Source organism: Drosophila pseudoobscura, chromosome X (genome assembly GCF_009870125.1).
Source record: "Drosophila pseudoobscura strain MV-25-SWS-2005 chromosome X, UCI_Dpse_MV25, whole genome shotgun sequence".
NCBI classification, from domain to species: Eukaryota; Metazoa; Arthropoda; class Insecta; order Diptera; family Drosophilidae; genus Drosophila; species Drosophila pseudoobscura.
The window spans coordinates 64147744-64168142 of record NC_046683.1 but is presented as its reverse complement, the minus strand read 5'-3'; the positions used below and the strand labels follow the sequence as shown (position 1 = coordinate 64168142).

The 20399-nt window shown below is 47.3% G+C and overlaps 1 long non-coding RNA gene across 2 annotated transcripts in view; it reads right to left on the bottom strand.

Moving 5' to 3' along the window:
• The window catches only part of LOC26534105 (uncharacterized), an 82044-nt gene extending 62292 nt beyond the window's left edge, over positions 1-19752 (bottom strand). The window contains exon 1 of one of the 2 annotated variants that reach the window (XR_004469995.1): positions 19616-19752. This is a non-coding gene — a long non-coding RNA (uncharacterized lncRNA). The remainder of the gene's footprint in view (positions 1-19615) is intronic. The other variant, XR_004469994.1, reaches the window with a different exon arrangement.
• Positions 19753-20399: the final 647 nt, after the last annotated feature.

Here is a 20399-nt window from a genome sequence, read left to right as displayed (position 1 = left end):
CAAATTTACTTCTTCCGTTCTGTTCCGTTCCGTTCCGTTCAGTTCCTTTTCCCTTGCCACATTGACCGTCGTAATTGCAACATTTGTGTGTGTGGGCTTGTTGTGGGTGAGATGGGTGATGGGATGTCTGGTCGTTCGACGATTGGTGGTTTGGGGTGTCCTGGTCTCAATAATGACAGTCCTCTTGTCTGGGGGCCTTTTTTGTGCCACACAGCAGTGGCAGCAGCAGCAGCAGCAGCAGCAGCGGTATAGTGATGAAAAAAAGTAAGAGGAACGTGGGGCTAATAATGACACTTAGTATGCGGCATGCAACGTAACATCCGACCAGGCACGAGCCATCATCGTCCTCGCCATCGTCGCCATTCGCCGCATGCATTTAATTGCCAAAAAATAAAAACAACAACAAAAATCGTCAGCCATCCTCCATCCTCCATCCTCCACTCGACAAAACCACAGAAAAGCGTGTACAATGTGCACATATACTCGTGGGGCGTCATTTTCCGAACGACAGCCACAAGAAGCAGGCCCTCCAACCAGAAGGAGCACGAGCTCCCATGCCACCATGCCCCCTTATGCCCCCTTATGCCCCCTTATGCCCCTTATGCCCCTCATAAAGTAACGCTCAAGTCGACCCAAATGCATGTGACACGCCAAAACAAAACCTAAGCCGAAACTGAAACTGAAAATAAAACAGAAAAAAAGAAGGGGTAGCAAAGGGCAACGAATACATGGATACCCTTGGCGAAAGATATACAATATAGTGATTCAGTGATCATATGACGATCCTGCGGTTCCTCTTTGAAGAGTCCGAAGATATCTCTCAATCTGAAGGAATGGTTTTCCCAAAGAACAAAATGAAGGATCATCCAGGGGTTGGCCACTCTATAGTTCCTCCATCACCCAAATCCATATGCCCTCTCTGCAAAAAGGGTATTCCAATGGAAAATCTAAAGGAACAAGGACCCTGGCAACGCGAATCCTCCACACGAGTCAATGAGGCGTCAAAGTTGCTACGCGCTACGAAAGTTGTAAAATTTTACATGGACACAACCACAACCCCTCCTCCCCACCACCCCCTGCCCGCCGTCAAGGAACACAGGTGCCTGCCACATACCCTACATACCCCCCCACACACTCACACACACACACACATGTGCGCTTAATTGCATGCGCCTTGAGGGGGCAGTGAAGGAGGCGGTGGTGGAGTAGGATTGGGGTTAGGTTTGTGGGCTCTTGAGGAGGAGGCAGGCGGCGAAACGTAAACCAAACGAAACTCATAAAAGCCAGCCGCAGAAATCAATAAAACCAAGGTGGCACCTGGCTCTCAGAGCGAGAGACAGGCGGTGGCAGTGGCAGTTCCAGTGGCAGTGCCAGTGCCAGTGCCAGGGAAGGGGAAGGGGAAGCATCAGTTTCCCCTGCCACCACCGTTTAAACTTTAGAATGTTTTCCCAAACAAACACACGCATTATGGCCACATATCATCAAGATATCCGAGACGTGTGTGTGTGTGTGTGCTCTCTCTCTGTCTTTCTCTCTCTCTCTCTGTCTGTAGAAACCACAAATTGCAATTAACAATTGCCGCGATTTAATCGAGCAATCAAAAGCGTTTGTCATTTACCTGTCAATGGCAATTTTCAGTGATCCCAAAGTGAGTCTAATTATGCGAATAGATAGATGGATACCGAATCCCCAGCACAAAAATCACATAAATGATTGGCGGACCACTTGGCGGGGCATTTTTTTGACAGTTTCTTGTCAGCCGAGATGCGAAATGCGAGATGCAGCTGCAGAGATAGAGATTGTCCGATGGAGATAGTACCCGTACTCGTACTCGTACTCGTCCGGGCAGTCCGCAGAGAGAATGGTGAGAATGTGGTAGCCAAGAAGTCAGCCAAGTGCCAGTGGCAGCGGCAGCGGCAGTGGCAGTGGCAGTGCTTGGCCAAGATGATTGAACACGTGCGCATTTGTAATTAAAAGTTGTAGAATTTCTATACCCGATTACTGGGCTATACGACAGGGGGGGGGGACTGTTGGGGAGCAGCAAATGTGAGGAATGTGGATACTGCAATCGGTGGAAGGCGCATGCACTCGGCGGAAGAAAGTATCTGTCTTTCAGTCATGGGAATATTTCTTAGAACATCTTTTGCCAGTACACCCTTGACAATGGACTATAGGGTATTTAACCATCCCTTTCAGACGGGATTTTCTATCTAGGTTTATGCTGTACCCCTCACTGCAAGGACTGCACTAAAAATGGGCTTATTTCAGAAGTATTCCTAGAACCTGCCTTCAGAGAACACTCTATCTCGCGCTCCGAAGAGCAGCCCTCAATGGGTATCCCTTAGTTGATGACAACTTTTCCTCCTTCACTCCCACACGCTGGAGACGACACCACAGCGACAGACAGCACCTGAAACTCCTTTCTTAAGCACGGGGGTGGGGGCTTTACGAATTTCATTTGCCATTAAAAAATCTCAGATGCTGCTAAGACTCTCAAGGATTTTCACTTTCATTCCACACAGTACGAGGCGGAGACAAAAGAGTTTTCATTTCGCGACCATTTGGCAGCATCAATAAACGCGATTTTTATGACCGCTCTCCCTGCTGCCTGCCGCCTGCTGCCTGCTGCCGGCTGCCTGCCACAGAAAGGGAAAGCCGACGAGCATTGTTAATTTAACAGTTGCGTGACCAATGGCTGCCAGGACTCGCGAGGACATGCTCTCGTTTTCGTAATGAAGACATTTGTGGAGGGGCATGCACAACCCTTTTGCTTTCGTTGCCTTTTCTTTGGCCCGAGACTTGACTTTGGGGTTAAATGAAGTCGAACGCGGCTTTTGGGCAATGAATTGGCGGCGTTTGTTTTTTGGGGGGCTTAGTCGGCGGGAATGTCTTCGACGAGGCATAAATTGCCTGCCAGGCTAAGGCTAAGGCTCATTTGGCTGAGAGACCTTTCAAGTGCCATATTTCTTTTGGCAGTTAAACGGGGGGCTCCAAGGCTCCAGGGCTCCAGGGCTCCAATGCTCTGGGTCTCTTCGCTAGAGACTTCTGGCACACAATTGTTTTAATTTCGCTTATTGCGCTTTTCTGGCTTTAATATTTTAGGATTTGGTTACCAGTTTTCTGGCCGCCATTTCTTTTGCTGTGTGTGTGTGTGTGTGGGTGTGCTCGAGGATGTTTGCGCTCGACATTTATTACGCATATTGTGCGTCCTCCGATGCTGCTGCTGGGCGCTGCTCTATTAATGTTTAAGTGGCAGTGTGCGTCCCTTTAGGCTGGGCAAAAAAGAGCCCGCGTAGTGCTATGCCACACCATGAAGCACCATTGAAGTCGTCGTCCTTTGTTGCTGTTTTTGATTTGCCTGAAAGCCTCCTCTGCTCTGCTCTGCTCTGCTCTGCTCTGCTCTGCTCGACTCTTCTCGGCCAGAATCGGATTGGAGTCGTCGAGGCTCATATTTTGTACTGTGCTGCTGTGCGTCCCGGAATTCCCTTTGGCGTACGTGATCAAATCAACTTGAAAGGATAATATTTGTGCCGCCTTCTGTATTTCTGTGTGTGTTTGTGTGTGTGTGTGGCAGAGGGCTCTCTGATTGAGCATCCAGAACAGAGCAGAACAGAACGGAGAAAAAAAGGAAGCTTAAAGCTGCAATTTATTTACGAATTTATTCATATTCACACTTGCAAATGAGCGTGAAAGGGCTTCGGGGCACTTAAAGAACTTACTGGAAGGGGGTGGGGGGGACTCTGCTTGGTGCTGGCGGTACGGGAGGAACTTTAAATGTACGAGTATGTGTAGTTTCCAGTTTGTCAATGGGTATAGGCAAAAAGAGCCCTGCGCCCGCAACCTGCTTGCCCTGTGGCCTGTCTCCTTCCTGGGGCACACATGTCACACTAATCCGCAAGGACAATATTGAAAAGTAATAACCCACAGAAACAACACACAGCCAAGCCGAACCCCGAACCCCAAAGCGAAGTGATGTGATGAGGGTGTCGGTGTCGTCGCAAAGGGTAAACCGCAAGTTGGAAAAACATTCGACTATCTTTTAGGCCTGAGAGGCAGAAGTAAGGAGCCAGGAGAGAGCGCGCATAACGACTTGAAATCCTTTTAATTCACGACAGGCGTAAGGATAAAAGACAGAGAGACAGAACCCAATGAATGAATCGGGAGTGGAAAAAATTGGGCATGAAATGGTTAGTACGCAAAAGGGGAAAACGTAGCGCAAAATAAGATCACGTAGTCGTCTGTGCGCTGCCACAAGAGGCAGGCAGTAGGCAGGAGGCAGAGGCAGAGATGTAGGCCCTGTGAATGGAGCAAGTGAAGCATGGAGCAGACAACGTTTGTGGAGTTTGCACAGTGTGTCTGCCCCGAAGGCAGCTGTAACGAGGCAGGAGCCACAGCCAGTGAGCCAGTCAGCCAGTCAGCCAGAGATCTGGCTACGATGAGGACTACATCGGAGTCGGAGTGTAAGTCAATTTTGACCGCGGGCTATTGCTTTAGCTGATGAGCCCAGGCGTACGTCCCTCCCTCCGTCCGTCCGTCCGTCCTTCAGTCTGTCTATTCGTCAGGGGAGCACTGCAGTTGTATTGATTTCCTTCAGTTTTTTCCTCTCAGCTGAGAGAGATTCGGCGGGGAGGGGGCTCGCCATCGGGTGGTAGATTTAAACTTTAAGTTTTATGGGCATCCTTGGGAAAAAACGAACGGGGTTCGTTCTATGGGGCGCAGTTGATCATGATAAATCAATGCGTGCAAAACGCACACGTACGAGACCGAAGAGCGCATTGAGGATGGAGAAGGCTACACACACACACACACACTAACACACTAACACACCGCTACACTGCACTCACACACTCGCATAGTAGAGCGTGCCGAAACGTGACGCAATTTACTGCCAGAACTTGACTTAAGTTCGGGGTCTAGAACGCCGTCCCCCAAAACGGTGCGAGTATCTTTCACCCTCAACTCCGTAGAGCACAACCCCACGAAGGATACGAATCGCTAGGACTTTCCTTCGTTCCGTTCCTTTTTTAAGAATAACAGTAACAGTTATTTTTTTAAGGTTTAGCTTAAGCTTTTGTGTAAATAAACGACCACAGTCGTGCCACCACCGCCACAACCACCCGACAAAAATGAAAGAAACTCCAATGGGCAGAGCAGAGCAGAGCAGAGCAGGGCTGGGCAGGCCGGGCCAGGGCAGGGCAGAGGGTTCGTTTCTTAGTCGTTTCGGGCAATTCATTCATTCAATTTACGCGACACCCCTTATTGAGCAAGTGATGAGGAAAGTCCTCCTTCGCCTCCTCTGGGCTTGGGTAATTTATATTGGATACAGTGAGGCCTGCCCCGAGGAGAACGCATACCTCTGCCGCTCTGACTCTGACCCCTTAGAGGGTGCCCACTGTGCTGGGCATAGAAGTGTGCTATATGGGTCGCAATATTGTATTTGTACGTATTTTAAAGTCGACTCAAGTGCGCTTTTGACTTGCAACTTTGCCGAGTGGCATTTAAAGACAGAGTCCCTGCCCCGACTGCGGCTACTGTTGCACGTGTTACGCGCCACAATTGCGGCCACGTGTGTTTTGATTTGCAGCGAGCGGCTTCTCTCACTAATGCCGCCTGATGGCATGGTGGAGGTGCACCCTCCAGGGCACATGATGCAGCATTAAATTGCCGCATTGTGTCTGGCAGGCGGGAGATTCCCTTCGTTTTTTTTATTTTTTCCATTTTGAGTCGGGGTAAGCAGCACAGACTGCTGCTGTGTGGGGCAGCATTTTTATTTGATTAGCTTAGCGCGCAAAAAAGAGTCCTGCGGCGACGTGTGGCCGATGGATTTGATGAACGGCTGCTGCCCATGGCCATGGCCATGGCCCATTCGCCCATCCACTGGGCCGCCTTGTGGCACACACACACACACACACACACGCACACACTTGATTAGTTGCCTCGGCTTGGCGCTGCTGCTTTTTAAGCTTAGTGGCTGTCAAAATATTTCTCGTAATAAATTCTTCTGCTTTTTTGTTAGCCATTGAAGGGAAATTGAATTAAATTGCTGAAAGAGAAAATGCATATAAATTGTAGTTGGCCCTTGAGATTGTGATCGCTGAAGGAGAAGCTACAGGAGAATGGGGAAAAGCCAGGCGAGTGCTCAAGTATGGTATGCAAAGTACTCTTCCAACTGTGACTCTTATACGTATTAGTATACTCATATGCGTATAAGAACCGCCTTGCTATGCGCTTCCCATATTTTCCACCCAAACTCTTTCCTTTCCCTCTTTCAGCTAAGGGAAAAGGGAAAGGAAACCGTGTAAATGCTTCCTGAAATATGGTACTGTAAAGTACTCTTCTAATCCACTCTCTCCGTCTTATATTAGTATACTCTTAAACGTATACGTACCGCCTTTCTATGCGATTCTCATGGTTTCCACCAAAGCTCTTTCTTTGCAAGTTCCCTGTTCCGCACTTATCTTATCCCAACCCTTCAGCTGAAGAAAAAGGCAAAGGAAACCGAGGAAATGCTTCCTGAAATATAGTACTGCAAAGTACTGTTCTAACCCACTCCCTCCGTCTTATATTAGTATACTCTTATACGCCTTTCTATGCGCTTTCCATGCTTTCCACTTGGTCTCCTAGCAACGCGCCCGTCCATGCACCTAGCCTATTTCCCACCTGGCCCCCTCTCTTTCCACACTTCTTATTCTGGCTTCTCCCTGCTATTGTCTATTGCCACACTCACATCCAAAATCAATTGAAAGCAACTCAATCATCATGATCGTATTCAAATTATTTGCCCCCTGACTTCCATCAGCTCGAAATAATCATTTGCCCGAGAGATACAATTGCCCGTGTGGGTCAACGAACTGCAATGATTATTCAGAAACAGCAAGTCACACACTCAAACACTCGCACACCGACTGACTGACTGACTGAGAAAACACCCACAACATTCAGAGTATTCAAATTGACCCAAAGTAAAACGTTGATTTTAAGCGCCATTTAATCAACGCTTGCAGCTTTTAAGCTTTGTTTTATTTTATAATTTGTCTTGAACAAAATTAGAATTTTAAATGATATTTCAAGAGTAGTTTGTGTGCGAGTGTGTGTGTTTTGCATATTCAGTGTGTATGTGTGTGTGGATGTCAAGGCCCGAAGGCACGTCTGTGACGTCACTAGCATAATATCCAAAGCGGCAGAGGCAGAGGCAGAGGCAGAAGCACATGCACGTTAATTATACGCCATGTAGTACGTTGTACGTTGCCCGTCCTGTTCGCTCTCCCTCTATCGTATTGGAAATTATTAATTTTGTGTCTGCTCGCTGTCTGGGTCAGTAGCAGCACAAGTAGCTTCAGATACGGATACGTACTAGCAGTACTGCCAGTGCGGCTACCGCTCCGCTTCAGCATAATTTAACTACAACGCGGGAAATGAAATTGAAATTCAAATTTCAGTTGGGAGCGAAGCTCTACTCGTGCCGCGCGTTGTGTTGGAAAATGGATAAAAATTTAAATGCGCGCCACACAGACACACACACTGCCACACAGTGGGGCAGCAGAGAGCCCAAAGAGAGTGAGAGGCCGACTACTGGCCAGAGCCAGAGCCAGAGTCAGAGCCAGAGTCACTTAAACTATTCATTTATACAAATTAATTCAATTATGCGTATTACGTACGCGTTTGTAAAGCGCAGTCGCCAAAGCCCGGCACCCGCTCACCCGCCTCCCCCCCGCATTCTTCGACCGGGAGAGACAGCAGTGCCCCCGAGAGACAGTGCCAGTGCCAGTGGCAGTGGCAGTGGCAATGCCAGTAGTATTCCCTTTACAATTTCTGCTCGCGTACGAAATTTCACTTAAAGTTAATTGTTCAAGTTCAAGTTCAACGTAACATAATAATGCCACACGAGAGGCAGCAGCAGCAGCAGCAGCAGGCACACTGTTGCTGCAACTCGAGGAACGGACCAGCAGGCAGCTGGCAGCGGCAGCAAGCAGCGGCAGCGGAGCAAAATTATAATAAATTATTATTCCTTTTCGTTTGATTTTTATGCAGATTTTTTTAGGCTGTTTTACCCGGCACTTGTGGCGGCAGTTGCCGGCAGTCGTCGACAGTCGACTGTTGGCAGCAGTCTCTCCCGCGTTTGGCAGGAGACTTGCGGCATATGAATGGATATGTTCGGCCGTGAAGATGTCTTGTTTCGGCATTTGTCAATTGATTTTTAAGATGCCGATCGGTCGGTGTGTGTTTCCATAAGTATTCCGATTTAATTTCCACGCTCAGGAAGTTTTCTATGTGTGTTTTCTGCTAAATTTGCAACTTCCTGTCAAGAAAGACCACAGGAATAACCTGCCCAGGGAACTGAGGAGACACGATTGCTGCTGCTGCTGTTGCTGCTGCTGCAAGAAATTCCCGGAGGCAGGCTTTTGTCAGGCAATTTGAAAAGCGAAATGAAGTAGAGAGAAAGAACGACAGCGGACAGCGGACAGCGACAGGAGCTGGCCTGCAACAACGTTGTAGGCCATTTGATTAACAAATGGCCAAACGCAAACGAAATTGATCGAAATTCGCCAAAGGAATACTCATACTCTGGTAGTACAAGAAGACAAACGCCGGTGGAGGGGAGAAACAAGGCTGCTAGGAGGCCTAGAAAAAGCCAAAGTAAATTATGGCAAACAAGTTTTGGCCGGCGGGCAACAATTTTGTCGCTGTGGCAGCCGCTGCTGCTGCTGCTGCTGCTGCTGGAGCTGCTGCTGCTCCGGGGATGCGCTGCTGGAACAACACTAAACATCCAGATAGAATCACTAGAGAACCTTGTCGATGTCGTCCGTCGTCGTCGTCGTAGTTGCAGTCGCTGTGGCTCTCGTTGTTGTAGTTGTCGCTGTCGTTGTCGTAGTCGTAGTTGCAGTCGCCCAGACGATGGAGAAGAGATTGCAGCAATTAACGCTAATTAAATGCGCTTCAGTTTATGTTTCATGTGGCGATATTTCAGTTGTCTAGCGCGATAATTAAATCGCTTGGATCCATTTGCATAACAAATTTGCTCTCAGAGCAGTCTATGTCTCCTCTTTGGGGTGGCATGCCCATGGCCCCCGGCGGGGGGGCGGGGGAGGGCGTTCAGTGCCCGAATTCCATCCGAAAATGCAATTGCAACTAAAAATGAGTTCAAGTCCGCGTCTGTCTGCCGTTTGTTTGCCATTTGGTCACTGTTCCTGGTTACGGGATTTGGTTGTGCGGGTTTGCGGGGTGTTGAGGGGTGTTGAGGGGGTCGGGAGTGGGTGGGTACTGGGCGCCGGGCTCCGGGTTCGAGCGGGCCTGGTGTTGGCTCAACAAATTTTCACTTTCACTTGGGCCGTCAGAGTTTTCCAGGCTAAAGGCGAAACTTTGTTGGCTGTTGGCGCAACATCCTTTGCATACGGAAACAGCCGCACGACACATTGTCCTCCATTCAACTCTTTGGTGTGCTCTCTCTCTCTGGCAATCTCTCTCTTTCTCTCTCTCGCCTTCTCTTTCTCTCTTGATGGCTGGGGACTGCCAACCTGACCGAAATTCCAAATGGCGTGCACGAGCGAGACGGCAGCTGCTGCTGCTGTACGGTACGTTGTAGTACGACGATGATGACGTCGACGACGGGGTCCCGCTGAAACGTTGCTTGCATTTCAAAGATGGATTTTAATATTCTGCATGTGTGGAAAGGTCGCTGGCCGGTCTCGGGGCACGGACTCCTGCCACTGCCTCTCTCCTTCTGGCTTCTGGCTTCTGCCAGTTGGCATGGCTGTTATCCTTTTTCATCCCCCCAGTCCCCCCTCTCTGCTCTCCTTTTTGTACTCCCCTTTTTTTCTACGTCACCTTGATTTTGTCTGTGGCAGTGACCATGAATATATGTATAGATATATATGTATACACGATAGAGTCAGGCCATGTTTAGCCCACTTTGCATTGCCATCAAGTTGAATAAGACATGAATATCAAATTGTTTGAGCAGTCTACATACTTTCTTGGCCTGGCAACACATATTAAAGGTTTAGCCAACACTAGTGGGCGATGGTTGTCTGGCAAATGGTTAGGGAATTATATCAGATTACAGAGATCCACTTGGGATAAGCACAGGCCACTGGAAACATCATAAAATTACTTAAAATTTGTATTAATATACTTCAGGGTCATTTTGGAGGCGCTGAACCAGCACATATTCCATCATTAGCCAACACTTTTGAGTAATGTTGGTATAAGAAGCAGCTATAGACATGGTATTTGGAGAACTGCACTCGGTATGAGGATAAGCCACATAAAACCTTCTATAAAATCCATCTGGGTCCTTTTGCAGGCGCTTAACGAACATATATTTCATCTTTAGCCAACACTTCTGGGCAATGTTGGTATACGAAATAGCTCTACACATGATATTGTATAGAAATCCACTCGGAATGAGGATAGGCCACATAAATCCCTCTAACATTAATCGGAATTAATACATTTTAAGCTCTTATCACATCTTTGAAGTTACCAAGAAATAGTTAAAGAATAAATTGTGAGCTCACACAAGAACCATCGAACGATAATCATAAACCACCAGAAAGATCCTTAAATTACTTAAAATAACAATGGACACATTTTGCAGTTATTTTTCAGTTGCTTTACAACACTGACCCACCTCCCGGTGCTTCCAATTTGTGGCTGTAAGCATTTTGAATGCCTAAAAATATGAAGACAAAGCCACAAAACCGGACAAAACAGGACATGGCCACACAATAAGAATGAGACGAAGCGGAAAAAGCACAAAATTAAAGTTAAACGTTGTCCAGGATGCACGACTGGAGACACACTGGACAATAGGCGGGGAGGCCAGGGCCATTGCTGGAGACAATGGAAGTTAATATATGGGAAGATATAATAACTTCCGGTAATTTCAATTTTGCGAGAGCGAGAGCGAGCACGGATAGAGACGGAGACTAAGATGGAGATGTCATGTCAGGCTTTGTTTGAGCCTTCCACAGTCCATATATCATTGAGTTTTTGCGGAGGTGGAGGGTGCCGGGTGCAGGGTGGAGAATGATACTTAGCCAGCTACTTGCCTGACCATAAACTCCCAGATAAAGGAGACCCATCGAGCGACCCATCGGCCCGTAGGCAAATGAAATGTGTAACGTTTTCCAAGTTTGAAAAGCGTGAAAAATTCGTAGTGGGACAGGGAGAAAAATAATATAAGTAAACTGCACATGTCAGAAAGTCAGAAAGGCGTCGGCGTCGGCATCGGCGTCGGGGTATGGGTTTCAGTTTTTTTTTTTTCTTTTTTGGGCCATGAGCCATGGGGCATGGGTTGGTGGCATGACGAACCCAGGTCGATGATGATTCGAGTGGAGGGCCTGTCAGTGGCAAAGTCAAGACTTGGCCAAGTCATTTTTTTTTTTTTTTCTATTCGTGCGCGGCTCTGCGTTGTAGAGCTTCTCCTCCACGACACTAAGAAGCAATAAACCTAAAGGGAAATGTAATAAACGAGAAAATCTTGTACGTGACCAACCGCATCAGGCATCGCAGGGTTGCCAGCCTCGGCTCCGGCACAGGGCTGCCAAGGGTTGGCACAAATGGACTTTTGCGAATGGAAACCAAAACAAAAAAAAAAACAAAACCAAGTGGGAGAGAGATCCCCGAAAGCGGAAGCATTTTAAAGCGTAACGCAGAAGAGGGGCGGGGGGGTCGCAACACCCAAAAAACGAAATTCAAAATAATACAAAAAAAAAGAAGTATTCCTAATCGATAACGTGTGTGTTGGTGTGTGTGCGTGTGTGTGTGGCAGAGGAACGTGTGGCCCACACAGCAGCAGTGGCAGTGGCAGCAGCAGCGGAGCGAAGAAATCTCCACTACTTAGGCACAATTTGGATGGTTATGGCCCACCAGAGACCAGAATCGATTTCGGCGAAACGTTTGCCACTGCCACTGCCACTGCCACAGCCACACTGCCTCCTCAAATTCTACGAATGAATTTTGTTCGTTTGGGCGTTAAGCAAACTTTTTTTTTGTCGGTTTCCCTGCTGCCGCTGCTGCTGCTGCTGTCCTGCACAGCATCGCTGATAAGACGATGCCCAAAACCAAAACCCAAACCGAAGCCCAAGTCCATGTCCAAGTCCAAGTCCAACGCGAAGTCCAAGTGGAGGAAGTCTTACGTGGAAATCAAAGCACAGAAAAAGAGCACAGGAGTCCGTCCTCTGGCTTTGTTGACCAGGTTTTGAGCCTTAACTGTGATTTCTTCTTAATGGCGTGACACTAGACAACAGTAGCGGTGGCATCTCCAGCAGTGGTATCTGCAGCGGCCGCAGCTGTAGCTGTAGCTGTAGCTGCAACAACTCGTTGCAACAAGGCTTAATTACTCACTGGGAAATCGTTCATCGCTGGAACACCCAGGCAGGCAGCAGGAGGATCACCCTCTCCCTCTCCCGCTCCCTCTACCACTCTGATGCTTCCACTGAGATTTGCATGTGGACGGTGCCCCCCCATGGGGCACTGCCATATCGTAACAGTAAAAGAAATCCATTCCACAGACATTATACAGCCATAAAAATTGTAGCCCTGGCTCTGTCCAAATTGTCATAAGGCGATTTGTACAATGGCTTTCATTAAATTGAAGCGCATTTTTAATAAAGCGTAAAAAAAACCCCTCGCCCCACCCCCCACCCCATCCCGGGGAAAAACAAGAAAGAACTTTGCATAGGAAAATGGGGGGGGGGAGAAAAGCCAGCGAGAGGACTATCCCCCGTCCTGCGGAACATTGTGTTTAGCTCCCGCGACAATTTTAATTTAATGATGCGGACTTAGTCCTTGTAATGGCCATCGCCGGGCAGACGGCAGTCCTTCGATCCGCGTGTCCTTTGCGCTACGTTTGTTAAATTAACAGCCGCGTTTGTCATTTGCTGGGGAGGACACAAAAAAAAAACACCATCCAGCTGAAAAGCGGGGCACAGGAATCGACGAGGCAAAATAAAAATAAAAAATAAAAAAGAAAGAAAGAAAAAAACGAAGCAAATAAAAGCATATGGAACCCACAGTCGGGAACAACCGGGAAATTAATTTAAATGATTTTTATGATGTCATTGCGCAACTGAGACGACGATTCGCTGGCGCCCTCCGCCCTGCCTTCCCCCTTCCCCTGGTCAGTAGTCCCTCGCCGGAAAAGACCAAAAAACTGAAACAATTTTTATACAATTATTTTTCACATTCTTTTTTTTGTTTTTGTTTTTGTTTTGTGTTTAGTATAAAATCTACACAAAACAAACTCTTAACTGCCGGAGTTTGTTTGCCCTTTAGCTACTGATGTTTTTTTGATGCTGCTGCGGCTGCTGCAGTAGCTACGAGCGGTAACGAAATTCACGGTAGGAGATAAAAATGTTGCAAATCGAAGCAACGATCAACAACCGGAGGTGATGAGCCGGCCAGGGGTACGGCCGGGCCGAAACGGTGCACCGCAACGAAGAACCGAAACCGAAGATCAAGAGGCAAAGGCAGAGGCAGTGGCATCCACAAGTCTGCAGTTGGATCGCAAAGCAATTGGATGTGCTGCCTCCTGGAGGCACTGCAGGCACAAATCGAATCGAATCGAATGAAATTTGTATGCTCTTCTGGGTGGGGTTGGAGTTTTTTCCGATGGCTTTTAATGGCTTTGAATTGAATTTAATGCGATTTATTACCATCAAAAAGTGTGTCTAAATTTGGCCCAAAAACAAAACAACAAATAATTTAGCTATTTTTTGGTAAAGTATAAATCAGTATCCAACAGATAATCCTACAATCCCACATACAAATCGATGAAAGGTTCTTCAGAAAGAACAGAACATACCCCGAAATATCTCTTAAAATTAGGGCATTAGATATTTTCATTTCTAGAGCTCTTACCGTATAATATTTACTGGGGATTCTACCTTTCAGAAAAAACTTCTGAATTTATCTTTTAAATGTATGAAATATTTCAAAAAAAATCTAGATCCTACATCGAATCCCTGCACTCCGTTAATGCCTATTCGTATTCCCATTTCGGTGACATTTCCCTGGCAGACTTTTGACCTTTACGTAACCCCAACAAAACGCCGGATAGCCCCGCTGGAGAGGGTATTGCTCTTGAGAGGTCCGCCCGGCAAAGGCGAATGAAACTGAGACAAATGTGATAACCACGCAGCGATACGAGTACGAGGCATACTCATCGCACACCGCAGACAGCCTTCTGCCTCCAAAGACACGACGCCAACATTGATGACGACAACAGCCCCAGAAGGAGGAGGGGCAAAAGGATGGCCAGCCATGGGGATGGGGAGGGGATGGAGGCCCGTTTGGTTGAGAAACTTCATGCACGGCACACAGAGAATTTATTGTCGATTTGGCGAGGTGTATCGACAACGCAACTGCTACTGGGCACACGGAGTGCACACAGAGAGCAATGCAGGCGCTGCCGCTACAGGCCTATCGGCCAGTGCAAATCTGCATCCGAAGCGAAACGGAAAGAGACAGAAGACAGGAGAGAGGAGAGAGGAGAGACGGTGGAGCCCCACCGAAGAGAGCGGCAAGAAGAAGTCTCAGTCTCTTCTGCTGAGGTTTTAATTTGTACGCTGGTCCATGGGTACATGGCTTCTGCGGCTGCTTCTGCGCACCGAAAGGATGTGGGGAGGTGATGAGATGAAGTGCAGCTCCAGTTGGGGCCTCGGCCTCTGCCTCTGCATCGCGCGGGTTTCGGCCCCGGCACCGGCAATGGCCTGGCCTGGCCTGGCCTTCCATGCGCACAAGTTTCCTGATTTGCGCACTGATAAGCCAGCCGCATGCCGCATGCCGAATGCCGCATGAGCGCGGTGGCAAGTGACTCCACAGTTGCGGGGCTCCCGGCATGATAAAGCCTCCCGAAAAGTGTGGATTATTTCATTTTGCTACGTTTTGTAGCCGCCCGCTGATGGCTGGGGCATGCTGCAGCCTGCTGTAGCCTGCTGTAGCCCGGTGCAGCCTGCTGTTGCCTCTGAAGCCTCGCGCTTCTGCTGTTGTTTTGCGGGTAATGAATAAATTTGCGCAATTTGTTAAGTGAATTCCTTTGTAGCGCGATTTTTTACGAGTCCGTTCGGTCTCTCTGTGTGTCTGTGGCGCTTTGGATCTGCGGCAAGGAGGTACGGTGCAAAGTGTGGAGAATTCTGCATAGAATGCAGCATAGCTAATGGCAGAGCAATTCTCAGGTGTCTTTTCAGACAGATTTTTGAGGGTCTAATCGAATCTGTTAAATAATTTCCATTTTTCTTGAGTATTCCAAAACATGAATTTCAAGCATATTTTAAGCTATTATAAATAATCTTCTCCTCTTTGAAAATCGTATTTATTTTCGATATTTACATCCTTTTATCAGATGCTCGTATGGCAAGACATTTATGGCACCTTCCTGGCTTCCTTGCCCTATAAATCCCCCACTCCCCTCTCTCTCTCTCTGCCCACAGCGCACTCTGTGCACAAGACATAACAAGGCATTTAAATGCATTTCCTAATCACCGAACCTCACCTCACCGCAACACACCAGGCAGCAGACTTCACCTCGAGACTTACTCAAGACCTAACCCTTTTGCTGGCATTTCCCATAAAATCTCGGCACTTCCGCTACCAACAAGAATACTACATACGAGCACAAGCAGAATATTCATGCAACAGCAGGGCAGGGCCAGGCAGGGTACGGGCAACGGGTGCGGGTTGCATCGAATGCTCTTCCTGCAACAATTTCCGCTTTGCTCTGGGTGCCGGCTGGCGCTCTCTCTCTCCGTTCCGTCGGTCTCTAAGTCTAACAAATTCAAATTAGAAAATCCCAACATAAATATCTATGCATTCAGTCCGTTCTCCGTTCTCCGTTCTCGAATCTCTCCCTTCCTTCCTTCCGCATCGTATGGGTACGGGTATGGGTACGGGTACGGGTGGCTTGTAGTGCCCCGTGTTCAACAATAGATGTCGCTGGGCTGTGATTGCAGCAGGCCCCTGCCCTGTGTTGCATGTGGCAGGCATGTGTGAGTGTGTGAAGAAGGGTTGCAAAATGCACCCTCGTGCATGGCTCTGTATCTGTGTCTGATTTTTGCTGGAATTCAAAAGATTTACAAATACTTGTGCACTCCTTTGGCAGTTGCACTTAAGCAGGGATCCTTACTCATCTCAGGCAGCGGCAGCCTCCTTAAGTGCAACCCCCGGGGCGGTGTGGCACCACTCTCGGTTCTCTCCCTCTCTCTCTCTGTCCCTCTCTCTCTCTCTCTGTCTCTTTATCTGAACCGCTGAACCAATAAAAATGTACATCCAAAGTTGGGTGGGGGGTTCTTTAAAGCAAAGATACTTGTCGTCAGCAGAAAATTGTTCACCTCTTCACTGCCTTCGAACAGACACTCCACAATCGCTCGCTCACTCACTCGCTCGCTCCTTGGGTTATCCTTTTCGGTGCGGAGCGGAGCGGGGCTCTGGTTTTCGCTTGATTTTCTTTTTTTTCTCCTTTTTTTTACAGCACCCCAGCGTCTTGTCAGACCGAAATGTTTGTTCTGTTGTGTTCTCCACTGTATTTGTCTTTGCGTTGCGTTGCGTTGGGTTTTTTTTTTTTTTTTGTGTTTTATATATTTTTCTTTTGGTTTTTTACATTGCTCGATTTTTGTTTATTTCGCTGACGAGGCAAAAGCGGAGAAACGCCACGAAATTGTCAATACAGGGGCCACATGACAGGGAAAGAGGTAGAGCCGTATACTACGAACAAATCTGCAAAGGAAGGATACTTTCAAGTCGAATCTTTGGATACTCTGGCAAAAGTAGGACCTTTGTACGGGAGCTATATGATATTTCATTCGATTTTGATCATGGGATGATGGGTGAAGCTTCTTGGGAATATCTTGAGACAGGCCTAATGAAAAACCTTTTCTAGGGAACATATATCCAGTACATACAACACACAAAAGAGAATCTCCAGGAGTCTTGTTTTAGCAGGATCTTTCCTTATCTCAAAAGAGTCTGAACAGAAGGGTTTTTCACAGAAACGTATATCAACCTTTAGGCATTCCAAATCCTTCTCCTTATTCTTCTCAGCATTCCATAAATCAGATCAAAATCGTAATATCCCCCATCGTAGAGTATAAAAACGGGCGGGCAAAGGACGCGCGCACCCACATTACGAGGCACTGTGGATATTTTATGAGTGGAGCTGCTGCTGCTGCTGCTGCTGCTCCTGGAAACCTTCTCCTCATCGACTCGAAGGGTTAACAATGGCGCTGGTACGTCCAGCATCGCATCCTCCACCTCAGTGGCTGCTGCCGCTTCTGCTGTCATATGCAAAAAGCAAGAGAGAAGCGCAGAGAAAGCAGAGGGGGGGAGGGTGGAGGTGGGAGCGACAACAAGGACAGCCGGGAGCAACACTTTTGATAACATTTTATTACAACGTACTCGTAGGTGTGATTTTTATGGTTTTTGCTATGCTCAACGGATTTTTCTTCTTTTCCTCTTTCCTTATTTTTTTTTTGTTTTTTTTTTTGTCCTTTTACAGCTTCTGGTTATTGTTGCTGTTGTCTATGGCTGATTGCATTGGGGGTGTGGTGTGGTTTGGGGTGGGGGGTTTAGGGTTAAGGGATAGCCGCTGGGTGGGTGGGGAGCGTGTTCGGGTTAAAGGACAATCGCTGTGATAAGAATCAGTTCTGTGGTTGAGTGAAATTTAAGGGACTTTCCGATGGGAAATCAAAAGGGGCTTGCGTTTCCCAGAAACACTCGAAGATTTCCGCAAAAAGATTTCCCCCCCCTCACCACCGCTCCCTCCCCGCCCAACAATTATCCAACATTTCCCATTGCATTATTTAATCGCTGACTCGTAAAACCGTTAGTTTCTTTTGGCTAATTGGACAAACAATCGGATAATAAATCAATGGACTCAACCAACTCCCATGTCAACGGAGTTGATTTTCCCGTGCCCACCTCCCATGTAATTGGCCAATGTTTTATACTGTTTGCCGTTAAACAATCGCCTGTTTTTTTCGCTTGCATTTTATGATTAATATTTATATCATTATATCAATATGAAATATTTTACGGCTTTCCACCCGACAACGAAACAAAGGCACCACTGAGACTGCGACTGAAACAGAAACAGAAACTGAAATTGAAATTGAAACTGAATTATTCATGTGCCTAACGAGTAGCGAATAAAAACCGAATCAAATTATAAGAAACACAGGCTCGAACAACAACTAATTATTCATTATTTTGTACGAGATTTGCACATTAAAAAGAAAAAAAATATTGTCCGCTTGACCAAATGTGGGCCCCAGCATCGGCAGAGGCAGAGACAGCGGCATCGGTGGTCTGCCTGCCTGTCGCGTCTGGTCTCTGGTTTAGTGGGTCAAGAAATCCAGTTTATTAACATTCAAATTAATACATACAAATGACGTCTCCGCCGCCGCCGCCGATGGTGCATAATAATTAGCCGACACTGGCGCTAATGCTGCCCCAGCCCTACAGCCAATGCGTTTGGACCAAGGACCAAAATGAAAACAAAATATATACTATATTAAAAAAAAAGAGAAAAAAACACACACAGAAGAGAAGAGAACCAAGCGAGTATGAGAACAGGAGCATTAGCATAAAATTAGAATTTGTAATTGCGGCGGCGCAACAGGCGGCTGCCGCCCTGCCCTGCCCTGCCCTGCCCAGCCGTGCCCCTTGTGGCATGCGCCGTGCGCTCCTTGCCGCTTAATTAAAATGCAACCTCTGCTAGACGAGCGGCCGACCGACCAGCAAACAAGGAAGCGCCTGCGCAAAAGGACAACGCGCGCCCCAGCTTTTGAATTATTCAAATGGCAATGCGCATTGCCTTTTTGGCGTGTCGACTCTTTGATTATGCGCATAATTTTTGGTGAGAGTCGCCTCGTTCTTCTCCGTCTGATGATGCTCTGTTATGACAACGTGAGCCGCGAGGCGTGAGCCAGAGCCAGCGCCAGAGCCAGAGCCTGGGCCACAGGGACAATAATTAAGTCATGCCAATTTGTGGCAGACTACAATTTTATGCCAATTTGGCGGCAGGTTGTTGTACACATCAAAATACCAGTAACATCATATATTTCGAGCACCACTTAAGGGATCATAAAGGACTTAGTCTCGTTAATCTGTTGATAGGGTATCAAACGCTTTAAATTTCTTTAAAAATATACCAAATTCCATATAATTAAAACCTTTCAAGCCATAAATACCACAAATACACAACCAATCTTAGTACAAACCATTCCAAGACACTTCCCCTTTGGGTGGAGACCAACAAATCGAATAATCTCCCAATGCTGGTGGGTTCTGTTGGGTCTTCTGTGGCTGCCACTGATTCGATTTCCATGCAATTTTTGAATGAAAGTGCGGGAAATGTCATCCATAAACTATGCCGCCAGGTAAAAGGGTAACCGCCAATACCCAATACCGAACCCCCAAGCCCCAAGCCCCAATCCACTCTCCTGAAATGGAACTAAGCTCGAGCGCTTGTCGCACACGGCAGCGGCATCGGCAGCGGCGGTACATTTGCATGTGTAAAGTCATAAATAACGAGACAACATAACACTTAAAGCACAAACACCCAGACAAACATATAGTATAGTACATATATAGAGACACTTTGGGCTGTAGTACATACCGCTTTCGGCTGGGATGGCAGAGAGCACTCCAGTATTCTCGCTATCGAGATGCGATATATGACAGCGGTCTCCCCGAAAATGCATGAGCTACGACGAGGACGAGGACGAGGACAAGGACCAGGAGACTTTGTTTGGGGAAACGGGCTTCTCCGGGTGTTCCTGGCCCGAGCTTATCAACTGCAAAATAAAAAGAATTTATTTCTGTTAGGAACTTTGCTCGCGGGTTATGCAAAAATTTGCAAAAGGGTGAATAGATAGGAAACTGGAAAGCAAAGAACAGAGGGGCAGGGCAGGGCAGCACAATGGGGGTTTTGTGGGGGCCGGGCAGGGCAGGGCAGCAGCATAAATAAAAATAAGTAACGAGCTCCACACAAATTGATAAAACAGTGAAAGAAAATTGCCGCACAGCCACAGCACAGAATCATAAAAGGGAATGAGCCTGCGATGGTATGGGGATGGGGATTGGATGGCGAGAGTCCATATAGAAAAAGGAACAAAATATTGAACAAAAGCGTACGGGCACAAAAATGTTTGAAATTGAATTTGATAAGAATAGGGAAAACAAAAACAGGTTATGGCTCAAAACGGAATGGAATTGTTGAAAAACCACGATGAATAAATGGCAGGAGGACATGTCCAGGGAAATAAATGGGAATATACTCGTATATTTATACATATGTGTATATATGTGTGTGTGTGTGTGTGTGTATGTACAGGAGAGCGAACAGATAATGAATGTGAATGGGAAATAACGAAAGTGTATAGATAAAAGTCTAGGACAGT